At 45.6% G+C, this 26,430-nt stretch overlaps 1 protein-coding gene across 1 annotated transcript in view; it reads right to left on the bottom strand.

Annotated features, from left to right (window-relative positions):
- LOC308578154 (uncharacterized protein) overlaps window positions 1-26,430 on the bottom strand; it is a gene marked incomplete at its 3' end in the record, with an annotated part of 150,469 nt that overhangs the window by 64,615 nt on the left and 59,424 nt on the right. The window lies entirely within an intron of this gene.

Below are 26,430 nucleotides of genomic sequence, written 5' to 3' on the forward strand. Positions count from 1 at the left end.
AGGAAAATGTCAGAGCAGATGCCCTCTCTCGCAAGCCTGAATACGAGGAAGGGGAGGGAGGACCAGAAGCACGACATGTCATTCCCGAGGACAAATGGGTGTGTGGGGGAGTGTTCGTCGGGAGGCAAGAGCTAGCCGGGTTGACGAGGGATGATCAATATGCACAAACCAAAATGCGAGAAATTGATATCACTGGGGAAACTCGGGGGGGGGGTTCGAAGTAAAGGACGGAGCATTGTACTATAGAGGGGTCTTGTACATACCTGAGGGGGAATTGAGAAACAGAATACTCAAACAGATGCATGACAACCCCACGGCAGGACATTTTGGACAACATAAAACTATGTTACTAGTCACCAGGCAGTTTTGGTGGCCACGGATGAGAGAGGATGTGAAGCAGTATGTACGAGGGTGCCAGGTTTGCCAGAGAGCGAAGGGGGAGAGGTCGGCACCTGCGGGGTTACTGGAACCCTTACCTACACCAGAGAGACCATGGGAGGTGGTATCAATTGACTTTATGACTGATCTACCCAAAGCCAGGGGGAAAACGGCAGTTATGGTGGTAGTTGATTTGATGACAAAAATGTGCCATTTTATTGCGTGCTCGCATGCGGTGACTGCAGAAGAAACGGCCAAGTTGTTTGTAGAGCATGTTTTCAGGTTGCATGGCGCCCCCTTGAGGATTTTATCCGACAGAGGCCAGCAATTCACGTCCCGATTCTGGAGAAAGCTTATGAGTCTGCTGGACGTGGAGGTGGTGTTCTCAACGGCCAGGCATCCGGAGACCAATGGACAGGCAGAGAGAGCGAACAGCGTGCTGCAACAATATCTACGCTGCTACGTCAACGAGAGGGAGAATGATTGGGTGGACAAATTAGCGTTGGCTGAGTTTGCATACAATAACGCAGAACATGTGTCTACAGGGATGAGTCCGTTTATGGCAAATTACGGGTGCCACCCCAGGGCTTTCCCAGGGGAAGGGGAGGGAAGTTGGAGTGTTCCCGCAGCGGAGGAGTTTGTGGAAGAGATGCAGGCTTTACACCAACAGCTTAAGTTAAACCTGGAGAGAGCCAAAGAAGTGTATAAGCGGCAGGCAGACTGGCACCGCAGGGAGGGGGAAAACATAGGAGTGGGGGACCAGGTGTGGTTGTCCACCAAAGGGTTACCGTTCAAAGGAGGGTGCAAGAAGCCAAAGAGGCTGGGACCATTCCAAGTAGTTCAGCAAGTTAATCCGGTGACCTTTAGGCTCAAATTGCCATCTCACATGAAACTGCACCCTGTGTTTCACAGGTCCTTACTTTCACCTTTCAGGGAAGGGAGGGAGTGTCTGGGTCAGCAAAATGAAGCACCCTTGCATCCACAGATGGAGGAAAGGGAACTCAGTGGACATTCAGCTGAGATTCTCGATTCCAGGTGGAAAGGGGGGAGGGTGGAGTATTTGGTGGCATGGGAGGGGGAGCCAGATGAGGAAAACGCATGGGTCCCAGCAGAAGAAATGAGGGATGAGTACCTGCAGGAGGAGTTTCATAGCAGGTACCCGAGAAAGCCCAAACCACCAGAGAGATTTTGGAGGGAGCAATTTGGCACCACCAATGAGGAGGAAGAGTTTGAGGGTTTTCCCACCTCCGAAGAGGAGGTAGGGGGTTGGCCAGAAGAAGAATCCGATTGGGAAGAGGGGAGAGACAGCAGCAAATGGAGAGGGGTGTTTGAATCGTCAGATGGAGAGGAGAGTTCTTTCCGCGGGTTTCCTGCGTCACCGTCAGAGGGAAGGACGGGGGGAGGGGAGGGCCCTGGGAGGGAGGTGGATGTCAGGGAACTGACATCGGAGCAGAGGGGAGAGGCGGTGCTTCCCGATTCTGCGGAAGAAAGAACGAGTAAGGGTAGAGAGAGAAGGTCATCTGGGGAAGAATGTCCCGGTGACACCAGGAAGAAGGAAGAGGGAGGAAGAATCTCGGAGGAGAGGCTCCGAGATGCTGGCACTGAAGGTAGTGAAGAGAGTGGAGGGGCACCTCTGGGCACGCCCACTCTGCGCAGAAGGGTTACGCGCAGAGAGGCGAGGCGAAGGGTGTCTGTCAAGGAGCTTTTATGTTGGAGGAAATTTAGGAAACACCCACTCACGGATACGTCCAGCGACTGAGCAGCAGCAGCACCCAGGCTGCTCAGTCAGGGAAAGACACCACCAACTTCTAAGCAGTTTGGAACAGCTGGAGGTTTACACACAAGCAACCCCATTTCCCGTGACACAAAGCTTATTCGTCTTCTTTCTACGCATATGGAAGCGAAAAGATGGTGTTGTGTTATTTTGGTCTCATTGCACACACATTGTGATTTCTGTGTCAATGTGCATTAACAGCAAAGAACACAACATGAAGTAAGCGCAATCCAAGATTCTTCTTTCTATGTAGTTGGAAACCAAAACAACCTGTTTGCCTTTGTTTAGGCTTATTGCACTTCGCTTTGCTATTTGTGGGTGAATGAACACCGAAAGAGCAATCAAAACTTATTCGTCCTTTTCCTATTGAGAGGGAACCAAAACACCTGGGCTTGATTTGGGCTGGTAACAAACATTTTTGCGATTTTTGGTTGAATGTGCATTCTAACCCCAAAAACTGTTGTAATTGCAGAGTCCTGTGCACAACGGAATGATGAGCAGTACGTGCCACATGCTTAATGTTGCTTTATTTTCAGTTCAATGTAGAGAAATTACAAACATGCATCTTGCCTCTGCGGGAGCAGAGAAGCAACCGTCCTTCTCCTCGGAATGAAGAACACCGAGAGAGTCAGTGAAAAACAGGAAACCAGTGTACGTCACATCCAGTTTCCCATTCCCGTGGGAAAACCCGACAGTACTCTGACTGTGGAATGTAAACATTGTCTTGTGACAAGCACTTCGCTGCACAGTGAAGAGAGCAGAAACCAACATCCTCCCCCTTTCTGTGAACATCACTGGGCAGCGTGTTCGTACAACATCAGTACAAAGCCAACTTCTGTACATAGGTACAGTGTTGATCCCTTGATACAATCTTGGACAATACATCAGCAGGAATTTCATTACCTGGCATATAGGACACCGTTACGAGTCCCTTCTGAATATGTTCCCTAGCATGTTGCACCTTCAATTGCAAGTGCTTCGTGCTTTGCTTACAACCTTCCGAATTCAGCAAAGCCAAACATGCTTTGTTGTCCTGGTAAACCTGGATTGGACATTTGACAGGAATTCTCATGTCTTTGCACAATTGTAACAACCATTCACAATCCTTAAGTGAATAAGACAGTGCATTCAGTTCAGCTTCACAAGTACTTAAGCTAATTGTTGTTTGCTTCTTGCAAGACCAATCAAATAGACCCTGATTGTACATGTAGCAAACTCCAGACGTACTTTTCCTGTCTGCAGTGTCACTTCCAAAACTTGCATCTGCAAAAATCTCAAGACCACCAGACTTCTGATTGTTAAATCTCAGTCTGTAATGCATAGTGCCTTTTAAATAGCGTGCTATGCGTTTCAGAGCTTTCCAATCCTTAACAGTAGGATTGTTAACTTGTCTGCTTAGCAAATTACAGCTAGCAGCAATGTCAGGTCTTGAACATCTGGCAATGAAGTTTAGCTTGCCTAGCACACTTCTGTACAGTGTAGTGTCAGAAAATGCTTCTTCAGTGTCTTCTACCTGATAACCTGTTGTCATGGGTGTGTCTACAGGGTTAGCATCCATCAGGTTCAGTTTGCTTAACACATCAGCAATTTTTCGTGACTGGTGTACTAGAATGTTACCACTTTGATCTCTTTCTATTTCCAGAGATAGGTAGTTGTTTACCTCACCGAGATCTTTCATGTCAAAGTGCTCTTTGAGCTGAGCTAGGGCGTTATTGTACATTGTGACATCTTTCCAAAAGAATAAAATATCATCAACATAAAACAAACAATACAGCTTCTTTTGCCCCTCCTCTTTGACAAATACACATGGATCAGCTTTTCCTTGCTGAAAACCTAGAGAAAACAATGCTTCAGTGAGTTTTGTGTGCCAACACCGTGCACTTTGTTTGAGACCATAAAGGGACTTCTTTAGAGCACAAACAAATCCCTGTTTTACCTGTACGCCATCAGGTGGAAGCATATAAAGTGATTCACCTAGAGATCCGTACAAAAACGCTGTATTCACATCGTGGTGACTAATGTGTAGATTTTCCTCTGCAGCTAGCTTGAGCATAAGCCTAATGCTCTCATATCTCACAGTGGGTGAGTAGGTCTCGTGATAGTCTTCACCTGGTACCTGTGCAAAACCTCTGGCTACCAATCTGGCTTTGTGTCTGACTATCTTGCCATTTTGATCAGTCTTCGCTTTGAAGACCCATTTGCTTCCAAGCAGTTTCATTCCTGGAACTACTGGAACTAGCTCCCATGTTTTGTTCCTTTCTAAGGAATCAAGCTCAGCCTTCATGGCATTTAACCATGGCTCAGCTTCCTTAGAATCCAAATCCTGGATTTCTTGGAAACTTGAAGGTTCAAATACCTTCTTGGAGCTTTTAACAGCTGCTACTGCTGTCTTAGCAAATTCATCAGCAAATCTCTTTGGAGGTCTGCCTTTTGTGGTTCTTTGTGACCTGCGAATTAGCCTTTGGTCTTCAACACTTTCCTCTTCCTTCTTAGGAGAAAAGTGGCCTATTGTGAACAATGGTTCTTCCAATTCCTGATCAGAGCTTTCAGAGGGTCGCATAGAGGCTTTCGCACTCTTGAAATCCTCTGAAGTATCCGATTCAGATTCAGACTCAGAATCAGAACCTTCATCAGTGGGTGTGGGTTGCTGTCGCTGCTTTTGCTGTTGCTTATCCTCAGTCTCATCACTGTCATCAGGATAACATTGAAAAATTCCCACATTCTCCCCCCACTTGGCATTGTACTCAACACTTCTTGTGAGCTTAATTGTCTTAGAGTCAGTCATCATTATTCTGTAAGAACCTTTCTGATAACCTAGAAAGATACCATGCAATCCACGCTTGCCTAACTTGGAGCTTTGTGGTGAGTGAACCCACATGTCAGAACCAAAAATTTTCATGTGCTTGATGTATGGTTTCTTGCCAAACATTTTCTCATAGGGGGTACAACCAATCGCTGAAGATAATCTGCGATTGTAACTGTAAACAAAACACGAGAGAGATTCGGCCCAATAACTCTCTGGAAGATTGGCATCATGCAGCAAGGTTTTTAACCCTTGAAGCAATGTCTGATTTGCCCTTTCGCAAAGTCCATTCTGCCATGGCGAGCGAGGACTGGACAAATCGTGTTGAATTCCTTTCTCAGTCAGAAAAGCTTCAAACTGCTGAGAAGTGAATTCTCCCCCGCGATCAGTGAAAAGAGTTTTTATCTTTTTACCATGCACATTTTCCAACCAAGCACAGAATTCCTTAAACCTTTGAAAAGCCTCTGATTTCTGCTTGAGATTGTACACATAAATATACCTGGAAAATGCATCAATGAGAACCATGAAGAACCTATTTCCACCCAAAGAGGGCGATAGTGGACCAACTAAATCAGCATGAACAACCTGGTATGGTTCTGTAGCTTGCCTACTAGACACCTTACCTTTCGCAGCCATTTTCACCTTGTTTGCTGCGCATGCTTTGCACTTCACGTGGTACCTGCAGGGTTTAATAGTCATACCTTCAACCAAGGCAGGAATTTTAGATACTGCCTCAAAATGCAAATGACCAAATTTTCGGTGAAAATCATGAATACATCCTGCATGCAAACTTTTGTTAGAACCTGCAATGCAACAAGTATCATTCTGCACAACATCATCATAATACAATACAAACAAACGATCAACATTTTCAGCATGCAATACATAATCGTCTTTCTTTGTGATGGTGCATTTCTTGTTCTTGAAGGAAACGTCAATGTTCCGTTCATTCAGCTGCATCACACTTAGAAGATTGTGTGTGGCATCTGGAACGTACAGTACATCCTGTATCGATAAGTCCAAACTGTGAAGTACAACAGTTCCGTAGCCTTGACTGGGGATCGTGTGGTCATCCGCCTGGTGAATCGCACCTTCCTGCGGTGTAAAAGACACGAACAGTCGCTTATCGTTGCACAGGTGGTGGGTAGCTGCTGAATCAACAACGAAGAAAGATCTAGACGTCTTCTGGACCTTTGCAACCTTTGGAGTGAAGCGTGAGACCATTGCCTTGTGCTGCGTTGTCCTGGACACCGGACCTTTGCCTTTGCTTTGGCCTTTTCCACGCGATGAACTTCCGCTGCGCTGCTCTGTCTTGGCCCTGGGATATTTGCATTCCCTCTTCATATGGCCTAGACGTCCACACGAGTAGCATTTCACTGCCTTCAAAGCTTTGGCGCCCTCTGGTGGTTCCACTGCACTCTGGGATGACGTCTGTGAAGACTCCCCCATACCCATGCAGCTAGCACCCCGGCGATCTGCTTCATTCTGGATCACGGCAGTAACATAGGCTACTGTGAGCTGAGCAGTTGGCTGAACAGCAATCTGAGTGGCAACGGACTCCCAACTTGGACCCAAAGAATGTAGTATCATAAAGGAATACACAGCCTCTGGAAAGTCGAGTCCTCTCTGTTGCAACTCATGTCTCAGATTTTGCATCTCCATCAGGTGTGTACTCACATCTCCACCTTCAGCAAGAGCCATACCATGCAGCTTGGCATAGTAGTACATTGAGGAACCAGCCTCTGTCCTCAAGTGAGCTTCTCTTAAAGTGTCCCAAATTTCTCTGGCTGTGGTCTTTCCACGCAACAGACAGAGCTCTTCTGGGGATACTATCAACGTAAGCGTTCCCCTTGCTTTGGAATCCTTTGTAGCCCATTCATCTGTAATTGGAGCTGGGGGGTTGTCTGTAATAACATTAAACAGACCTTCCTTCCGCAGAACAGCCTCTGCATAAAGTACCCAGTCCGTATAATTTTTCTTATTGAGCTTAGGAATCCCAAAAGCATCAGCCAGCTTTGCATTAGCCATCATTGCTACTTTAATCAAGCTGCGTCACAGTACAGCTGCTTCCAAAAGCACTTGTGAAAAGTACTTTCGCTTTCCCAGCCACCAAGCCTGTGAGCCTGTGACTTAGTGCCTTTGCCTGTATCGCGGCAAAAACGGCTTCAAAAGTTCAAAATCCAGCCATAAAACCATAAACTAGAAGCTGGCAGGCTGCCCGCAGCATGAGCACATACCTCCATCAATCAAACTTGACGCGCAGAGCAGATAACGCCGATCCGTTTGTCTGTTCCTCTGCCGGCATTCCGACTCGACTTCTGGAGTCTCCATTCTTCAGTTTGATTGCGTCTTTCTGGGCCCGGAACCAAAAATGTTGTAATTGCAGAGTCCTGTGCACAACGGAATGATGAGCCGTACGTGCCACATGCTTAATGTTGCTTTATTTTCAGTTCAATGTAGAGAAATTACAAACATGCATCTTGCCTCTGCGGGAGCAGAGAAGCAACCGTCCTTCTCCTCGGAATGAAGAACACCGAGAGAGTCAGTGAAAAACAGGAAACCAGTGTACGTCACATCCAGTTTCCCATTCCCGTGGGAAAACCCGACAGTACTCTGACTGTGGAATGTAAACATTGTCTTGTGACAAGCACTTCGCTGCACAGTGAAGAGAGCAGAAACCAACAAAAACACCAATTTGAAATAAGCCCAATCAGAGCTTTATCATCTTCTTTTTATGTAGATGGAACCCAAAAAACCTTTTTGCTTTCGTTTGGGGTGATTCTGGTGCACACCCAAATAACACCATGCGAATTGAAAAAAGCCCAATCAAAGCTTATTCGTCTTCTTTCTACGCATATGGAAGCGAAAAAATGGTGCTGTGTTATTTTGGTCTCATTACACACACTTTGCAATTTCTGTGTCAATGTGCATTAACAGCAAAGAACATGAAATGAAGTAAGCGCAACCCAAGATTCTTCTTTCTATGTAGTTGGAAACCCAAACAACCTGTTTGGCTTTCTTTAGGCTTACTACACTTCGCTTTGCTATTTCTGGGTGAATGAACACCTGTAATGGTTGGGAGTTACTCGTGCGTAATCCTGCTCCGTTTGAGCATCGGATTGCCTGGTTAAACCCTCCGGGCTACGCAGCCCATATTAGCGTGGCTGCACTTAGTCACTTGTAGAATCTGACTGTGGGCGTTTCTTAAAGCGTTGCCGACATAAGAGTTGTTTGACGCCCAATCGTTTCCGCCTCTCACTGCGCGGGAGTCTCCTGCGCAGGGTGGGCGTGGGCAGCGGGGTGCTTGGGCTCTCCTCGCTAACTTCCAATGAAGAGTCTTGGAGCCCCTGCACCTCCCTGTCCTGTTGCTCTCCTGGATCCCTGGTGTTACACTCATTCTCTTCCCCTTCTTCCCGGCTAAGTCTCCCTCTAGTGCTAGGACCTTCCCCTGCAGAATCCGAGACCCTCTCCTTCTCCCGTGCCTCTGATGGCAGTTCCCTGACAACACCGAAAGAGCAAACGAAGCTTATTCGTCCTTTTTCTATTGAGAGGGAACCAAAACACCTATGCTTGATTTGGGCTGGTAACAAACATTTCTGCGATTTTTGGGTGAATGTGCATTCTAACCCCCAAAACACCAATTTGAAATAAGCCCAATCAGAGCTTTATCATCTCCTTTTTATGTAAATGGAACCCAAAACACCTTTTTCCTTTCGTTTGGGGTGATTCTGGCGCATACCCAAATAACACCATGCGAATTGAAAAAAGCCCAATCAAAGCTTATTCGTCTTCTTTCTACGCATATGGAAGCGAAAAAATGGTGTTGTGTTATTTTGGTCTCATTACACACACTTTGCGATTTCTGTGTCAATGTGCATTAACAGCAAAGAACACGACATGAAGTAAGCGCAATCCAAGATTCTTCTTTCTATGTAGTTGGAAACCAAAACAACCTGTTTGGCTTTGTTTAGGCTTATTACACTTCGCTTTGCTATTTCTGGGTGAATGAACACCGAAAGAGCAAACGAAGCTTATTCGTCCTTTTTCTATTGAGATGTTACCATATGTTTACGTATGCTTGATTTTGTCAGTATCTCAGCTCACAGTCAGAGGTAAACTGGCCTTCACGGGCAAACTGAGTGAGATACTTGTTTACCTTCCGTCTGCTACTCCCGGCAGGCTAGGTCGTAAACCGGCGATTCTCCTCGTTAGATGTGAGGAGAACACACCCTCTGCTTCTCTCTCCTTGCTTCCCCCCCCCCAGGGAGGGGAAATGAGACAGACAGGAGTCCTATTTACATATCTTTTATTCCTGTCATTCAGCAGTACAAAGAAACGTGACTGCACCCTTCAGACTCCATCAGAAGAGTCATAACTCCTCCCCTGTGCTTCCAGCACAGGTCAGATGACACTCTGAGCTAACATCCGGTGCTCAGTACAGAGAATAGACTCCCCCTTTTCCCCAACAGTACAGTTTGAAACAACAACATCCTGTAACACCTGCAGCTGGCTTTTGCCTTGGTGCTTTTTCCCAACATCCTCCCCCAAAAGCATCAATAGGCAAAACATGATTAGAAAACAAACAGTTGTTATACATATAACAGTCCCCTGTTGTTTCAGTTCCACCCTTGGAACTCCCCACCACTGGTTTCACCAGTGTACCTCTTGTCAGGAAAAAGCACCAACGCAAAAGCCAGCTCCAGATGGCTGGAATGCAAAACAGGATGTTATGTTTTGCAGATGTACTGTTGGGGAAAAGGTGGAGCCTATTCTCTGTACTGAGCACCGGATGTTAGCTCAGAGTGTCATGTGACCTGTGCTGGAAGTACAGGGGAGGAGTGTGTGTCTCTTCTGATGGGGTCTGAAGGGAACAGTCGCATTTCTATGTATTGCTGAGTGACAGGAATAAAACATGTAAAAGGGCTCCTGTCTGTCTCATTTCCCCTCCCTGGGGAGAATGCAGGGAGGGAGGGAGAAGCAGAGAAGCAGAGGGTGTGTTCTTCACGTCTGATTGATGAGAAGAATCGCCGGGTTTGTTTACCTAGCCTGTCGGGGTCGCAGACGGAAGGTAAACACAGTATCTCGCTCAATTGCCACGGGGGAGGCCAGGTACCTCTGACTGTGAGCGAAGATACTAACATATGGTAGCAGAGGATGGTTGTGATTCATCGGACATCTGCATGAGAGGCTGGTGGATTGTCCTCCTCTGCTCCAAGGCAGAAGGCAAGCGTCTGAGAGAAGCCAGAGGCTCAACAGACGGCTGGTGGAAAGAAGAGGTGTTTTCCACAGCAACAAAACTCAAGGTGTGCTGCATATCGGGCTAAAAGTGTGAACGCAGGTTGATTAATTCCCTGGTTCACGGGGGAGTTGCGTTGGAAAAATACAGCTCCGGGAGAAAGGCCTGCAGCTTGGAAGCTGAAGCCTGCATTCCACAAATTCCTGTGGTTAAGATAAGAAGTCCTGAATGCACTCTTGAGTGGAAAGTTACTGGCTACGCAGCTGCATTGTGAGGCTGGGAAAGCGAAACTAAGCCATGGAGTGTTTTGGCTACAAGCTTTACGTGCTCTTGGAAAGGGACTTTCCGTAGCACCCAGCGTTTTGCTGCCAGGTGCTAAAAGCATAAACAACCTGCAGTTTCCCTGCTTGAGAAAGAAAAAAACAACTGTTGGATTTTACAGCTTGCTTGACAGTGTGAGCTAAAGACTTGGCTTCAAGATGGATGCCAAGAAGGGAGCGCTGCCTTGCCCACCTCCCTTAACCAATGACAATTATTCATCTTGGTCTGTAAAGATGAAGGCCCTGCTGCAGAATCAGAGGCTTTTTGATGTAATTGAAAACCCCATCCCTGCAGCAGCAACCAGAGGTTGGGAATCACAGAACATGAGGGCCAGGACTGCTATAATTCTGTGTGTCTCAGATCAGCAGCTTGTGCATATCCAGCATTTAGAAAATGTGAAAGAGGTTTGGGACACGCTGCGTACAACGCATCAGAGAGATGCTGGTTCTTCAGCGTTGCTGTATTTTGAGAAGTTGACCAATCTGAGACTTGCGCCTGATGGAGATGTTCAAGCGCACCTGACAGAAATGAAGTTTCTGCGTCAACAGATGGTGGAACGCAATTTCCGTCTACAGGAGGAAGTGTTTTGCTTCATGATGATAAACAGCCTTAATCGCACCTACAAGGTTGTTGCCAGTCAGCTTGGTTCCCTACCGGCTCAAGACCTAACCGCGGAAAGAGTGTGTGCCGTGGTCCTGAATGAACATGACAGACTTGCTGCACTGGAAGTGAAGGACAGGGGGAGGGAAGAACAGAGTTCTAATTCCCCCACTGTTGAATCTACTGGAGAGCATGGTGTAGCATTGAGTGCTGTCCGATGCTACAATTGTGGACAGACTGGGCATCTACAGCGAAACTGTAGGCAGCCGCGCCAGTCAAAAGGAGCGAAGAACAGCTCTACGAAGCCTGAGGCGTCAGGCAAAAGCCGTACCAAGTGTCAGGTGAAACCTGCAAAGGCTATGATGGCGAAAGGAACCACGCCAGTTGTTGGGAACGCCTTTATAATCGACACTGGATGTACAAAACATTTATGCCCACACAGACAACTGTTTTCGACGTTGAAGAAGCAAAGCTTCACTGTGAAACAGGCCAACGGTCAAGAGTTGGAAGCGACCGGAATTGGAACTGTGTATCTTGAGAGTCTGAACTTGACTATAAGCGATGTTTACCTGGTTCCAGAACTGAAATTTAATCTGCTGAGCATGTCGCAGATTGCAAAGAAAGGACTGAAACTGTCCTATGATGCTAAAAGCTGCAAGATCTACAAAGATGGAGAACTGTTTCTTACTGCCAAAGAGAAAGATGGACTGTATTTGTTGTCTTTTGATCAAAGTGATTACATGAAATGTAATTCTTCTGATTCTAACGAAATCTCTCTTGCAGGTGTGACCAGTGTGAGCACCAGGAAGGTGACCAAGAAGGTCGACAGAGCATTTCAGCGGGTGTATGCTGATGTGATTGGTCCTCTAGAACCATCTAGGGGCAATGCAAAATATTACCTTTTGTGTGTGGATTGTTTCACTAATTATTCTTGGGTTTATATGATGGAGAAACCGCAGGAAACTTTAGAAAAGTTTCAGGAGTTTTGTGACAAGGTTAAGAATATGCATGATGCTAACATTGATTGTCTTTTCACAGATGAGCAGCAAATTTTTCTGTTACAGAAGTTTCAGAAGTTCCTGGATGGAAAAGGGATAGACCACAAAATTGCTGTTTCAGCCGAAGCATGGAACAGAGGGGTCTGTGTTAGAGTGAACAAAGAATTGCAAAAGGGGATGCATGCGCAATTGCTTAGTTCACATTTGCCACATGAATATTGGGCCGAATCTCTAGCGTCCTATCTTCATGTGTGGTTGAGAAAAGTCTCAACAGAGTTGGGATGTTCTCCTTTTGAGAAGCTGTTCAATAGAAAACCTTCTGTTGCCTATTTTAAGGTTTTTGGGTCTCATGTGAGAACAGAAGCTCCAGGTGGAGTAAAGAGTGCCAGAGGCATTTTTGTGGGATATGAAAAGGGTCTCTACAGAGTAATTTTGTCTGAATCTGGTCAGGTGATTCTCACAAAGTTTCTAGAAAGTGCTCCTGAACAAGAGCGGGTTGTACAACACACATTTCCCACAGGAAACGATTCAGATGATGATGATTTTTCTGATGTCACAGATTACAGTGGTACTGATGATGACACTGATAGCTCAGAGAGTTCAGTTGTAACAGTCATTGAGAGAAAATCTCACACAATGGATAGACCTTCACAGGTGAAGGAAGAACCACTGAATGCTACTGGTTCTCAACAAAGTCCAGAGGTTGAACCAGTAAGCACAGAGGATCAGAACCTCGTACGCAGGTCTGAGAGAGTTACAAAGGGTGTACCACCAAAGAGGTACTCAAAAGAGTTTGCTAACTTAGCTGTTGCATGTGTTGCTATTGTTAACAACTCAAAGCAGGTTAAAGCAGTGTCTAAGTCAGAGACAAAGACACAACAGAGAGTAGCTAGCCAATGTAATGCAGAAGCACTCATTCCTTGGAAGCCAGACAACCAGAGAGGTACACTGGTGAAACCAGTGGTGGGGAGTTCCAAGGGTGGAACTGAAACAACAGGGGACTGTTATATGTATAACAACTGTTTGTTCTCTTCTCTGGATCATGTTTTGCCTATTGATGCTTTTGGGGGAGGATGTCGGGAAAAAGCACCAAGGCAAAAGCCAGCTCCAGATGGCTGGAATGTAAAACAGGATGTTGTGTTTTGCAGATGTACTGTTGGGGAAAAGGTGGAGCCTATTCTCTGTACTGAGCACCGGATGTTAGCTCAGAGTGTCATGTGACCTGTGCTGGAAGTACAGGGGAGGAGTGTGTGTCTCTTCTGATGGGGTCTGAAGGGAACAGTCGCATTTCTATGTATTGCTGAGTGACAGGAATAAAACATGTAAAAGGGCTCCTGTCTGTCTCATTTCCCCTCCCTGGGGAGAATGCAGGGAGGGAGAGAGAAGCAGAGAAGCAGAGAAGCAGAGAAGCAGAGGGTGTGTTCTTCACATCTGATTGATGAGAAGAATCGCCGGGTTTGTTCCTAGCCTGTCGGGGTCGCAGACGGAAGGTAAACACAGTATCTCGCTCAATTGCCACGGGGGAGGCCAGGTACCTCTGACTGTGAGCGAAGATACTAACACCTCTCTGGTTGTCTGGCTTCCAAGGAATGAGTGCTTCTGCATTACCTTGGTTAGCTACTCTCTGTTGTGTCTTTGTTTTTTTTTTTTATAAAATTTTTTATTGCGTTTCTTTCCATAGGTTAACAGATTTGTTTACATAGCAACATGCAAGAAACATTTTTTATATATGAAGAAAAATAAAAAAAAAAGAAAGAAGAAAAAGTTAAGAAACTTTCACAACGTCCTTCAACAGTTCGCTTTCTTTTTGGACCTCCTCACATCCTCTCAGCATTGCATTCATTATTCTAGCCAGTTCAGCAATTTGTTATCTTGTTTCCCATCTTATTATACCTTTGAGTTTATTATGTTACCAATTTCGAAAATTTGTAATTTAGTTTTAACACTCTTAATAAACATAATATTTTGTTTCTAATTTGTCTCGTTTTTTTCCATCAATACTTACTTTATCATTTACTTAGATAAATTGCAGAAGCATAACGTTTCTTAATCGTGCACAATCTTAACATTCAAACAACTTATAATATTTTTGCAAATAGTCCTTAAATTTTTTCCAGTCCTCCTCCATTGTTTCTTCGCTCAGATCTCGAATTCTGCCAGTCATTTCTGCCAACTCCATATAGTCCATCAGCTGCGTCTGCCAGTCCTCCAGTGTGGGTAAATCTGGTGTCTTCCAGAACTTTGCAATAAGAATCCTAGCTGCTGTGGTTGCATACATAAACAAGGTTCTGTCCTTCTTTGGCACCTTCCGGTCCACCATGCCCAGGAGAAAGGCCTCTGGTTTCTTAGAAAAGGTATATCTGAATACCTTTTTCAGCTCATTATGTATCATTTCCCAAAAGGCCTTTACTTTCGGGCAGGTCCACCAGAGGTGAAAGAATGTCCCTTCTGCCTCCTTGCATTTCCAACACTTATTATCAGAAAGATGATATATTTTAGCCAACTTGACTGGGGTCATGTACCACCGGTATACCATTTTCATAATGTTCTCTTTCAAGGCACTACATGCCGTGAATTTCATACCGGTGTTCCATAACCTTTCCCAGTCCTCAGACATAATGTTGTGTCCTACATCCTGTGCCCATTTTATCATAGCAGATTTAACTGTTTCATCCTGTGTGTTCCATTTAAGCAGCAAGTCATACATCCTCGAAAGTACCTTAGTCTTTGGTTCTAGTAACTCCGTCTCCAGTTTCGATTTCTCCAACTGAAAACCCGCTTTTTTATCCATTTTGAATACCTCTTGAATTTGAGCATAATGTAACCAATCTCGCACCTTGCCTTTTAGTTTGTCCTGGCTTTGGAGCTTCCAATTATCTCCAACTCTTTCAATCAATTCCCAATATTTTGGCCAGTAGGCCTCCATATTGGGCCTTTTTTTAGAAATCTTGGCTTCCACAGGTGATAACCACCTCGGGGTCTTACTTTCTAATAAATCCTTGTACTTCATCCAGACGGCAAAAATTGATTTTCTGACAATATGGTTTTTAAACAGTTTGTGAACCTTCGCCTTGTCATACCACAAGTATGCATGCCAACCATACACATTATCAAACCCTTCCAGATCTAGGACATCGGTGTTTTCCAACAGAAACCAATCCTTCAACCAGCAGAAGGCTGCAGCTTCGTAGTACAACCTTAAATCCGGCAGGGCAAACCCCCCTCTTTCTTTTGAGTCAGTTAGTATTTTAAATTTTATTCGGGGCTTTTTGCCCTGCCAGACAAACTTAGAGATATCCTTCTGCCATTTTCCAAAACATTCCATTCTGTCCACGACCTGAAGGGTTTGAAATAAGAATAACATTTTTGGCAAAACACACATCTTTATAGCTGCGATTCGGCCTGACAAGGCAAGTTTCAATCTTGACCAAATATCCAAGTCTTTTTTAATTTCCAGCCAACATTTTTCATAGTTATCTTTGAAAAGGTTTAAATTTTTAGTGGACAAGGATACCCCCAGGTATTTCACTTTTTTAACCACACTTAGCTCTGTCTCTTTCTGGTACCCCTCTATCTCTGTAGGTGTCAGATTTTTGACCAAAACCTTAGTTTTTTGTTTGTTTAGCTTAAATCCCGCCACCCGACCAAACTCCAAGATAAGTTCCAAAACTCTTTTTGTACTAGATTCTGGCTCCTGTACTGTCAAGACTAAGTCATCTGCGAAAGCTTTCAGTTTGTATTGTTTCGCTCCGACCACTATACCTTGCACCAACTGGTCCTCCCTGATCATATTCAGCAATACCTCCAGAACAGAAATAAATAGCAGAGGGGATAGAGGGCACCCCTGTCGTGTCCCTTTTTCAATTTGGAGTTCCTCCGATACCACATTGTTCACTATCAGCTTAGCTTTTTGCTCTGAATAAATTGCTTCTAGTCCATTTTCAAACCCCCGTCCCACTCCCATCCCTTTCAAGTTTTTCTTCATAAACATCCAAGAAATGTTGTCAAATGCTTTCTCCGCATCAATAAAGATTAAAGCAGCCCTTGTGTTTCTAATTCGCAACAACTCCAATATATCAATAATGTTCCTGGTGTTGTCAAACATGTGTCTACCAGGGAGAAAGCCTGCTTGGTCCTTGTGAATTACTTCATTTAGTACATTTTTAAGTCTATTTGCTAAAATGTCTGCAAATATTTTGTAATCCACATTCAGGAGTGAGATGGGACGGTAGTTCTTAAGCTGAGTCTTTTCCCTTTCTGACTTGGGAATCAATGTGATGAATGCTTCTTTCCACGTTTCCGGTGCCTTCCTCCCCTCCATGATCTGGTTACAAACCTCCAGCAACGGTTGTATCAAGAAGTCCTTCAAAGTCTTATAATATTTGGAGGTGAGTCCATCCGGGCCTGGAGATTTGCCCAGCTGCATATTTTGGATGGCACCTTCAATTTCCTGTTGAGTTATTTTGCTGTTAAGAATTGATCTTTTATCTTGGCTTATTTTAGGTAATCCATTTGTCCTCAAAAATTGATCTATTTCCGATTCTTTCTGGGGCCCCTGTGCGTAAAGCTCTTTGAAGTATCTGTGGAAGCACTTTCTTATTTCTTCTGGTTTCTGAACTATTTTTCCTTGAATCTCCAAGTTTGTAACCGTATTTAACTTTTGTCTTTTTTTCAACTGCCAAGCTAGCAACTTTCCACATTTATTTGCTGATTCAAACGATCTCTGCTTCATTTGTTTGATTTTCCACTCAATCTCTTGATTGATCAATTTCGAATATTGTGCTTGATGGAATTTGATCTCTCTTAGCACCTCTTTTGACTTCGGTTTGGTTCTCAACTTTTTCTCTCCTTCACTTATTTTCTCTAAATTTTTTTCCTTTTTTCCATTCCAAAATTTTCTCTTTATTGTATTCTGTTGTATCAGAAACCCTCTCATTACAGCTTTACTTGCATCCCAGATTGTTCTTTTCTCCACCGTAGTGTTCAAGTTTATTTCAAAGTAGTCCTTTAGCGTTTTTTGGGCCTTCTTAACAATCTCTTGATCTCTTAGCAAGGTGTCATTCATTCTCCATCTGAAGGATCCAGTTGGGAAAAGTCTCAATTCCATTTTTAAGGCATTATGGTCGGAGCAGGTTTTTGGGCAGATTTCCACTTTTCTTGTTTTCGGGGCCAGCCCTCTAGATATCCAAATTTGGTCAATTCGTGTCCATGACAAGTGGGCCTCAGAGAAGAAGGTTCCTTCTTTACCCAAGGGGTTCCTTGTCCTCCAAATGTCAATCAAGTCCATATTGTCTGTCATTTCAAAGAAGGTTTTAGGGAGTCTGCCGTCTGTTGTTAAGTTTTGATTTTGGGATTTGTCCATATTTGTAGACACCACCCCATTCATATCTCCCATCACAATAATGTTAGAATAGTCCAAATAGTCCATCATTGTCTCATGCAGCTTCTTATAGAATTCTGATTTTCCATCATTTGGCGCATAAACTCCTAATATCAAAATCTTTTCCCCTTGTGTTTGGATTTCAATTGCGAGAATTCTTCCATGATCATCTTTGAATAAAAATTTTGGTGACAGGTTCTCCTTTGCATAAATTACAACGCCTCTTTTTTTAACTTTGTCTGATGAGATAAATTCTTGGCCAAGTCTTTTATTGATTAATACTTTCCTGTGGAGCCTAGTCACATGTGTTTCTTGAAGGCATATTACATCCAATTGTTCTTTTTTTAGGATATGAAATATCCTCCTTCTTTTTTCCGGAGAATTCCCGCCATTTATGTTCCAACTAAGTAGCTGCAGAGACATCCTGTTCTATTTAAGATGTTCTTAGGATGGGGTGCCTTCCTTTTGCTCAGATCCCGAGGGTGCAGGCGTTGGCCCGCTTCCAGGCAATATTGGTGCTGGTAAAACTGGAAGCCAGTCCACTCCTTTTTGGAGATCTTCTCCGTGGTCGTGAAGGAACTTTTGGTTATCTTCAGGTGTTCTAATTTTAACCTTCCTTTCTTTGTAGGTGAAGGATAATCCTTGTGGAAACTCCCACCTATAGGGAATTGCGTTGTGTCTCAGCAATTTTGCTAGTTCTGTATAGGTGGCTCTGAGGTCCAGCAACTGTCTCGGAGTATCTCTATAAATTTCCACCCTTTTGTCTTGTATTTCAATTGCTTTTTTGAAGTGAAGACCTAGGATCTTGTCTCTCTCTTCCTTTGATCTTAAAATTATCAAACAGTCTCTGGATCTGTCTTTCCTTACCAATCTTCCCAGTCTATATGCCGAGACAATCCTGAAATCTGTATCTTCCTTTAAACCCCAGAACTTCGAGAATTCCTGTGTCAAGTATCCAATCAAGTCTCCTTGCTCGAGTTCCGGGGTGCCTCTCAATTTGATGTTACTCTCGCGATTTTTCAGTTCCACCATTGACAGATAAACTTGTTGTTCACCCACCTGTTTGTGCAGGGGCTTAACTTCTCCTTTTATTTCTTCAACTTCTTTTTGTAAAGCTCCCACTTTCTGGATTGCTTCTCCAGCTAATTCCCGATTTTCCGCTGTTGCTCCTTGCAAATTCTCTATGGCTTGCGTGTGCTGGGAAACTTGATCAGTCAATTTTTGAATCGAGGAAGTTGCTTTATCTATCTTCAAAGACTGGTCGTCCACCTTCTGGTTTAAACTTGATAGTTGCTCCAATATTTGTTTTAATAGTGTATCTGACCCACCTGCTGCCATATCTTCCTCAGTGGACTTCTCAGTTGTTTCCCCTTGTTCCCTTTGGGTCACCAGTACAGCTGGAACCGACGATCGGCGTCCTTGGGTCAGTGTTGTTTGTACAAATTGTGCTGGTTTTCTTTCCTTTTCTTTTTCCTTGGCCTCTTTAGATTCCTTAGCTTTAGATGCTCTTGTTCTCCCTGCACCACTCATTACACATCTGTCAGTGTTCAAGGTCAGATTGTCTATTGTTCCATGGGAGAGACAAATTCAGTTATAAACAACCAGTGAAGTGGAATTCAAAACAAAAGTCAATTCCCAGGATTTTATAATCCGAAAGCCCTGTAGGGGGAGTGCCACCAAGTTTCAAAGACAAAGAAGGAAGTAATCCGCCATTAAAGTTCCAAATTGTTTCAACTCAGTAAATTCGATAATCCAACAGTCCCTTCAAAGACTCAAAATTCCCCAAAGCACCTTTTAAAGTTCAGCAAAGTTTCACAAGAGGTGCTTGCAACAGTATCACGTCCAGTCTTTTCTGCTCAAATGTATCAGTTATGCTCCAACAAAGTTTTTACAAATTTTTGCAACTGTTTCCGCAGTTTGACACAGTCTCCCTCTCCGGCAGCCCGACGATCTGGCTCTTTAAAAATACGACCCAAAGAAAAGGGGAGGTAGGAGGGAAGCCCCCGTTACTCCTTCTTTTGATCAAAGTCCCTTTCCACCTTCAGTTCAGCAGGAAAAAGAGCAGGTTTAATAGCACGAAAAAGTTAGAACTTCCCACAGTCCCGTTTCAAGCGCTTTCCGCTTTTTAAAGCTTTGCTTTGATCTTGTCAGCAATGTCGGAAGACGGACTTCCCTTTTCTCGTCTCCCGTTTTCAGCCAAATTTAACAAATTCTTTGCCAATTTTAAACCCTTTACTCACGGGTATGTTACTTGCAGTTTGGTGTTGGTTTTAGGAAGAAGGATCAGCGCTCATCTGCAACGGCCGCGCGGCTTCACTTCCGCGGAAAGAGCGATGAACTCACAGCACCGCTACCCCTCCTTCACTCCGGGTCTCCTTACGGGGTCCCTTCTGTGTTTTCGGAGCAGCTTCTGGTGCCCGCCGAGTCCCACGGCCACGGGCTCACTCTACCCGTGGTTTATCTTGATGGGTCGTCGCTATGCCGCAGCGAGCGACCCTTTTCCGCGGAGCCCCTCTTCAGAGCTCGAAGAGGACCGCCATTACAGTTTCGCGCCGCCCCCGGAAGTCCTCTGTTGTGTCTTTGTCTCTGACTTAGACACTGCTTTAACCTGCTTTGAGTTGTTAACAATAGCAACACATGCAACAGCTAAGTTAGCAAACTCTTTTGAGTACCTCTTTGGTGGTACACCCTTTGTGACTCTCTCAGACCTGCGTATGAGGTTCTGATCCTCTGTGCTCACTGGTTCAACCTCTGGACTTTGTTGAGAACCAGTAGCAATGGCAAACAGTGGTTCCTCCTTCACCTGTGAAGGTCTATCCATTGTGTGAGATTTTCTCTCAATGACTGTTACAACTGAACTCTCTGAGCTATCACTGTCATCATCAGTACCACTGTAATCTGTGTAATCAGAAAAATCATCATCTGAATTGTCACCTGTGGGAAATGTGTGCACAACTACCCGCTCTTGTACTGGAGCACTCTCAAGAAACTTTGTGAGAATCATCTGACCACATTCAGACAAAATTACTCTGTAGAGACCCTTTTCATTACCCACAAAAATGCCTCTGGCATTCTTTACTCCACCTGGAGCTTCTGTTCTCACATGAGACCCGAAAACCTTAAAATAGTCAACAGAAGGTTTTCTATGGAACAGCTTCTCAAAAGGAGAACATCCCAACTCTGTTGAGACCTTTCTCACCCACATGTGAACATAGGACGCTAGCGACTCGGCCCAATATTCATGTGGCAAATGTGAACTCAGCAATTGTGCATGCATCCCCTTTTGCAATTCTTTGTTCACCCTCACACAGACCCCCCTGTTCCATGCTTCGGTTGAAACAGCAACTTTGTGGTCTATCCCTTTTCCATCCAGGAACTTCTGAAACTTCTGTAACAGAAAAACTTGTTTCTCATCTGTGAAGAGACAATCAATGTTAGCATCATGCATATTTTTAACCTTGTCACAAAACTCCTGAAACCTTTCTAAGGTCTCTTGCGGTTTTTCCATCACAAAAACCCAAGAATAATTAGTAAAACAATCCACACACACAAGGTAATATTTTGCACCGCCTCTAGATGGTTCTAGAGGACCAATCACATCAGCATACACCCGCTGAAATGCTCTGTCGACCTTCTTGGTCACCTTCCTGGTGCTCACACTGGTCACACCTGCAAGAGAGATTTCGTTAGAACCAGAAAAATTACATTTCATGTAATCACTTTGATCAAAAGTCAACAAATACAGTCCATCCTTCTCTCTGGCAGTAAGAAACAGTTCTCCATCTTTGTAGATCTTGCAGCTTTTAGCATCATAGGACAGTTTCAGTCCTTTCTTTGCAATCTGCGACACACTCAGCAGATTAAATCTCAGTTCTGGAACCAGGTAAACATTGTTTATAGTCAAGTTCAGACTCTCAAGATACACAGTCCCAATCCCGGTCGCTTTCAGCTCCTGACCGTTGGCCTGTTTCACAGTGAAGCTTTGCTTCTTCAACGTTGAAAACAGTTCTCTGTGCGGGCACATGTGTTTTGTACAGCCAGTGTCGATTATGAACGCGTTCCCAACATCTGGCGTGGTTCCTTTCGCCATCATAGCCTTTGCAGGTTTCACCTGGCACTTGGTACGGCTTTTGCCTGACGCCTCAGGCTTCGTAGAGCTGCTCTTCGCTCCTCTTGACTGGCGCGGCTTCCTACAGTTTCGCTGTAGATGCCCAGTCTGTCCACAATTGTAACATCGGACAGCGCTCAATGCTACAACTCGCTCCTCAGTAGCTTCAGCAGCGGGGAGATTTGAACTCTGTTCTTCCCTCCCCCTGTCCTTCACTTCCAGTGCAGCTGGAACAGTTCCTTCGCTCCCCCATCTAGGGTCAAAGCTCTCCTCAGTTTTCGATGAGCTCTTAGGAACTTGGCCAGCATCATCCTTGCTCACCCCTTCTGGGGTAGTCGTCTTTCCAGACCATGATGAATAACTGCCACTGGTCAGGGGAGATGAATAAGGCAGGGCTCCCCCCTTCTTGGCATCCATCTTGAAGCCAAGCCTCTGTCTCACTTTCCAGCCTTGCTAAAACTCCAATAGCCTCTGCTGGACTTGTTTACTGCCTTTCCAGGCAAGCTGCAAGCTGTTTCTCAGACCTTGCACAGCATCGAAGACATAGTCAAAACAAAACTTTCGCTTCCCAGGCCCTCTCTCAGAGCCATCTGCGCAGCCAGTAAATTTCCACGTCTCTGACGAGCGTCGCTTAGCAACTGTGCATACTTGAAAGCTTATCTCTAACTTTTAGCCCGAAATGCAGCATACCTTGAGCTCCGTTGCTTGGAAAACATTTTCCTCTGGGTCCAGCCGTCTGTTCAGCTTCTGGCTGCTCTCAGACGCTATTTTCTCCCTTGGAGCAGAGGAGGACAATCCACCAGCCTCTCATGCAGATGTTCGATGAATCGCAACCACCGAAAGCTGCCATACGTCAGTATCTCAGCTCACAGTCAGAGGTAAACTGGCCTTCACGGGCAAACTGAGCGAGATACTTGTTTACCTTCCATCTGCTACTCCCGGCAGGCTAGGTCGTAAACCGGTGATTCTCCTCGTTAGATGTGAGGAGAACACACCCTCTGCTTCTCTCTCCTTGCTTTCCCCCCCAGGGAGGGGAAATGAGACAGACAGGAGTCCTATTTACATGTCTTTTATTCCTGTCATTCAGCAGTACAAAGAAACGTGACTGCACCCTTCAGACTCCATCAGAAGAGTCATAACTCCTCCCCTGTGCTTCTAGCACAGGTCAGATGACACTCTGAGCTAACATCCGGTGCTCAGTACAGAGAATAGACTCCCACTTTTTCCCAACAGTACAGTTTGAAACAACAACATCCTGTTTTGCATTCCAGCCACCTGCAGCTGGCTTTATCATTGGTGCTTTTTCCCAGCAGATTTGAGCTGGTAACAAACATTTCTGCGATTTTTGGGTGAATGTGCATTCTAACCCGCAAAACACCAATTTGAAATGAGCCCAATCAGAGCTTTATCATCTTCTTTTTATGTAGATGGAACCCAAAAAAACTTTTTTGCTTTCGTTTGGGGTGATGCTGGCGCACACCCAAATAACACCATGCGAATTGAAAAAAGCCCAATCAAAGCCTATTCGTCTTCTTTCTACGCATATGGAAGCGAAAAGATGGTGTTGTGTTATTTTGGTCTCATTACACACACTTTGCGATTTCTGTGTCAATGTGCATTAACAGCAAAGAACACGACTTGAAGTAAGCGAAATCCAAGATTCTTCTCTCTATGTAGTTGGAAACCAAAACAACTTGTTTGGCTTTGTTTAGGCTTATTACACCGTGTCAGGGAACTGCCATCAGAGGCACGGGAGAAGGAGAGGGTCTCGGATTCTGCAGGGGAAGGTCCTAGCACTAGAGGGAGACTTAGCCGGGAAGAAGGGGAAGAGAATGAGTGTAACACCAGGGATCCAGGAGAGCAACGGGACAGGGAGGTGCAGGGGCTCCAGGACTCTTCGTTGGAAGTTAGTGAGGAGAGCCCAAGCACCCTGCTGCCCACGCCCACCCTGCGCAGGAAACTCCTGCGCAGTGAGAGGCGGAAACGATTGGGCGTCAAACAAATCTTATGTTGGCAACGCTTTAAGAAACGCCCACAGTCAGATTCTACAAGTGACTAAGAGCAGCCACGCTAATATGGGCTGCGTAGTCCGGAGGGTTTAACCAGGCAATCCGATGCTCAAACGGAGCAGGATTACGCACGAGTAACTCCCAACCATTACAGCATTCTGACTCACCCTGAAAGTTGCTCGTGCGCAACAAGCAGAAGGGGGCATCATGAGTAAGACCGGAGGAGCTGGAGCCAGGGGAGGGGCAGCTGGAGGCCAATCGCTGGAGGAGAGAAACCGCAATTTGGAAGAGCACATAGCCATCCTGACAGCGAGGCTGGAAGAACGACGGTCGCTGGATGCTCAGGGGAAACCCACCCCCATAGTGATGAAGGAGTTACGGGACTTTATCGACAAGAACCTAAAGAGAGGGTTTATAAGAGAGTCAAAAGCAGTGGGGGGCAGTCCAGTATTTTTTGTGGACAAAAAGGACACTGATAAACCGAGGCTGGTCGTGGACTTCAGGGGGGTAAATTTGGTGTCAGAACCTGTGACTTTCCCGATGCCCAGAATCGATGACAATCTGACAAGAGTGAGGAAGGGAAAGAATTTCACCAAGCTAGATCTGAGGGGGGCTTACAACTTAATCCGGATGAGAGAGGGGGATGAATGGAAGACCACCATGTTCACACCCCTGGGGGCCTTTGAATATCTCGTTATGCCTTTCGGATTACAGTCAGGCTCCGCCTGTTTTCAAGCGTTCATGCACCACGTGTTGGGGTCTCTGCTTTACAAGAACTGTGTAGCATTCCTGGACGACGTCTTGATTTATTCGGAAAATGAGGAGCAACATGTGAGAGATGTCAGGGAAGTGCTACAACATTTGCAGAAACACCAGTTGTGGGTCAAGCTAGAGAAATGTCAGTTTCATGCCCGAGAGGTGGAGTTCCTGGGGTACATGCTATCTGACAAAGGCTTAGCGATGGACCCAAGCAAGGTGCAAGCAGTATTGGAGTGGAAGACCCCAAAGACACGAAAGGATGTGCAGAGATTCCTAGGTTTTGGCAATTTCTACCGGACGTTCATCAAGAACTTCGCACACTTGACGGCCCCAATCACGGACTGTCTCAGTAGTAAGAGAAAGTTTGTGTGGACGGAGGAAGCCCAGCAATCCTTTGAAAGATTGAAGAAGGCATTCGCGTTGGAGGAACAATTACTACATGTGGATTTGGAGAAACCTATGAGGTTGGAGACGGACGCGTCAGAAAGAGCCATCGGGGCGGTTCTGTTGCAGCCAGGACTGAGCCAGCAAGAATGGAAACCGTGCGCCTTCTTCTCGAGGAAGCTGAGCAAGTCGGAACAAAACTACACTGTGTACGACCGAGAACTGCTAGCAATTTATGCCGCCTTTCGTCGGTGGCGCCATCTGCTGATAGGGGCGCAGCATAAGATCCAGGTCTGCACAGATCACAAGAACTTGGAATATTGGCGGACAGCACAGGTGCTCAACCAGAGACAGATTCGCTGGGCGCAGGAGTTTTCCAAGTTTTCTTTCGAAATCCAGTATGTGCCCGGCCAGCAAAACGTGAGAGCAAACGCTCTTTCGCGGAAACCAGAGTACTTCGAAGGAGAAGGGCCGCCGGAGACCCGCCACGTCATACCTGAGGACCGATGGGTGTGTGGGGGTACTCTAGTGGGCACGAGAGAACTGGCAGGACTCACTAGGGACGATGAATTCGCCCGGACTAAAATCAGGGAACTCCAAGAGGGGAGGGGAGCACCAGAGGGGTTTGAGGAGAAGGAAGGGGTGTTGTACTACAGGGGGGTGATGTACGTACCGGGGGAGGCTCTAAGAAGAAGGGTACTCAAACAACTACATGACACCCCCACAGCGGGACATTTTGGGCAACACAAAACCATGATGCTGGTGACCCGACAATTTTGGTGGCCACGGGTGAGGGAAGGTGTACGTGAATATGTAAGAGGGTGTGACCGCTGCCAGAGGGCCAAAGGGGAACGCACGATGCCAGCAGGTTTGCTGGAACCCTTACCCACGCCAAACAAACCCTGGGAGGTGGTGTCAATTGATTTCATGACGGATTTGCCCAAATCAAGGGGAAAAACAGCAGTGATGGTAGTAGTAGACTTGCTAACCAAAATGTGCCACTTTATCGCCTGCTCCCATGCGGTGACGGCGGAAGAAACGGCACGGTTGTTTGTAGAACACATTTTTAGGCTGCATGGCGCCCCCTTGAGGGTTTTATCTGACCGCAGAAAACAATTTACTTCCCGGTTCTGGAGGAAGCTCATGAGCCTACTGCAAGTCGAGGTAAGCTTCTCGACAGCGAGACACCCAGAAACCAATGGGCAGGCGGAAAGGGCAAACAGTGTACTCCAGCAATACTTACGCTGCTTCGTTAGCGAAAGGCAGAATGATTGGGTAGAGAAACTAGCGCTAGCAGAATTTGCGTACAATAATGCTGAACATGTGTCCACCAGTATGAGCCCCTTCTTGGCCAATTATGGGTGTCATCCCAGGGCGTTCCCGGGCAATGAGGAACAGAGCTGGAGTGTACCTGCTGCTGAACAGTTTGTGGAAGAAATGGAAGCGTTACATCAACAGCTCAAGATGAACCTAGAAAGGGCTAAAGCCAGTTACAAGAAGCAAGCAGATAAACACCGGAGGGAAGGGGAAACCATTAGGGTGGGGGATCGCGTGTGGTTGTCCACTCAAGGGTTACCCTTTAAGGGAGGGTGCAAGAAGTTGCAGCCCAGAAGACTGGGCCCGTTTGAAGTTATACAACAGATAAACCCAGTGGCGTTCAAGCTCAGGTTGCCCAACAAC

Source organism: Podarcis bocagei (assembly GCF_964188305.1).
Source record: "Podarcis bocagei genome assembly, chromosome: W".
Classification (NCBI taxonomy): domain Eukaryota; kingdom Metazoa; phylum Chordata; class Lepidosauria; order Squamata; family Lacertidae; genus Podarcis; species Podarcis bocagei.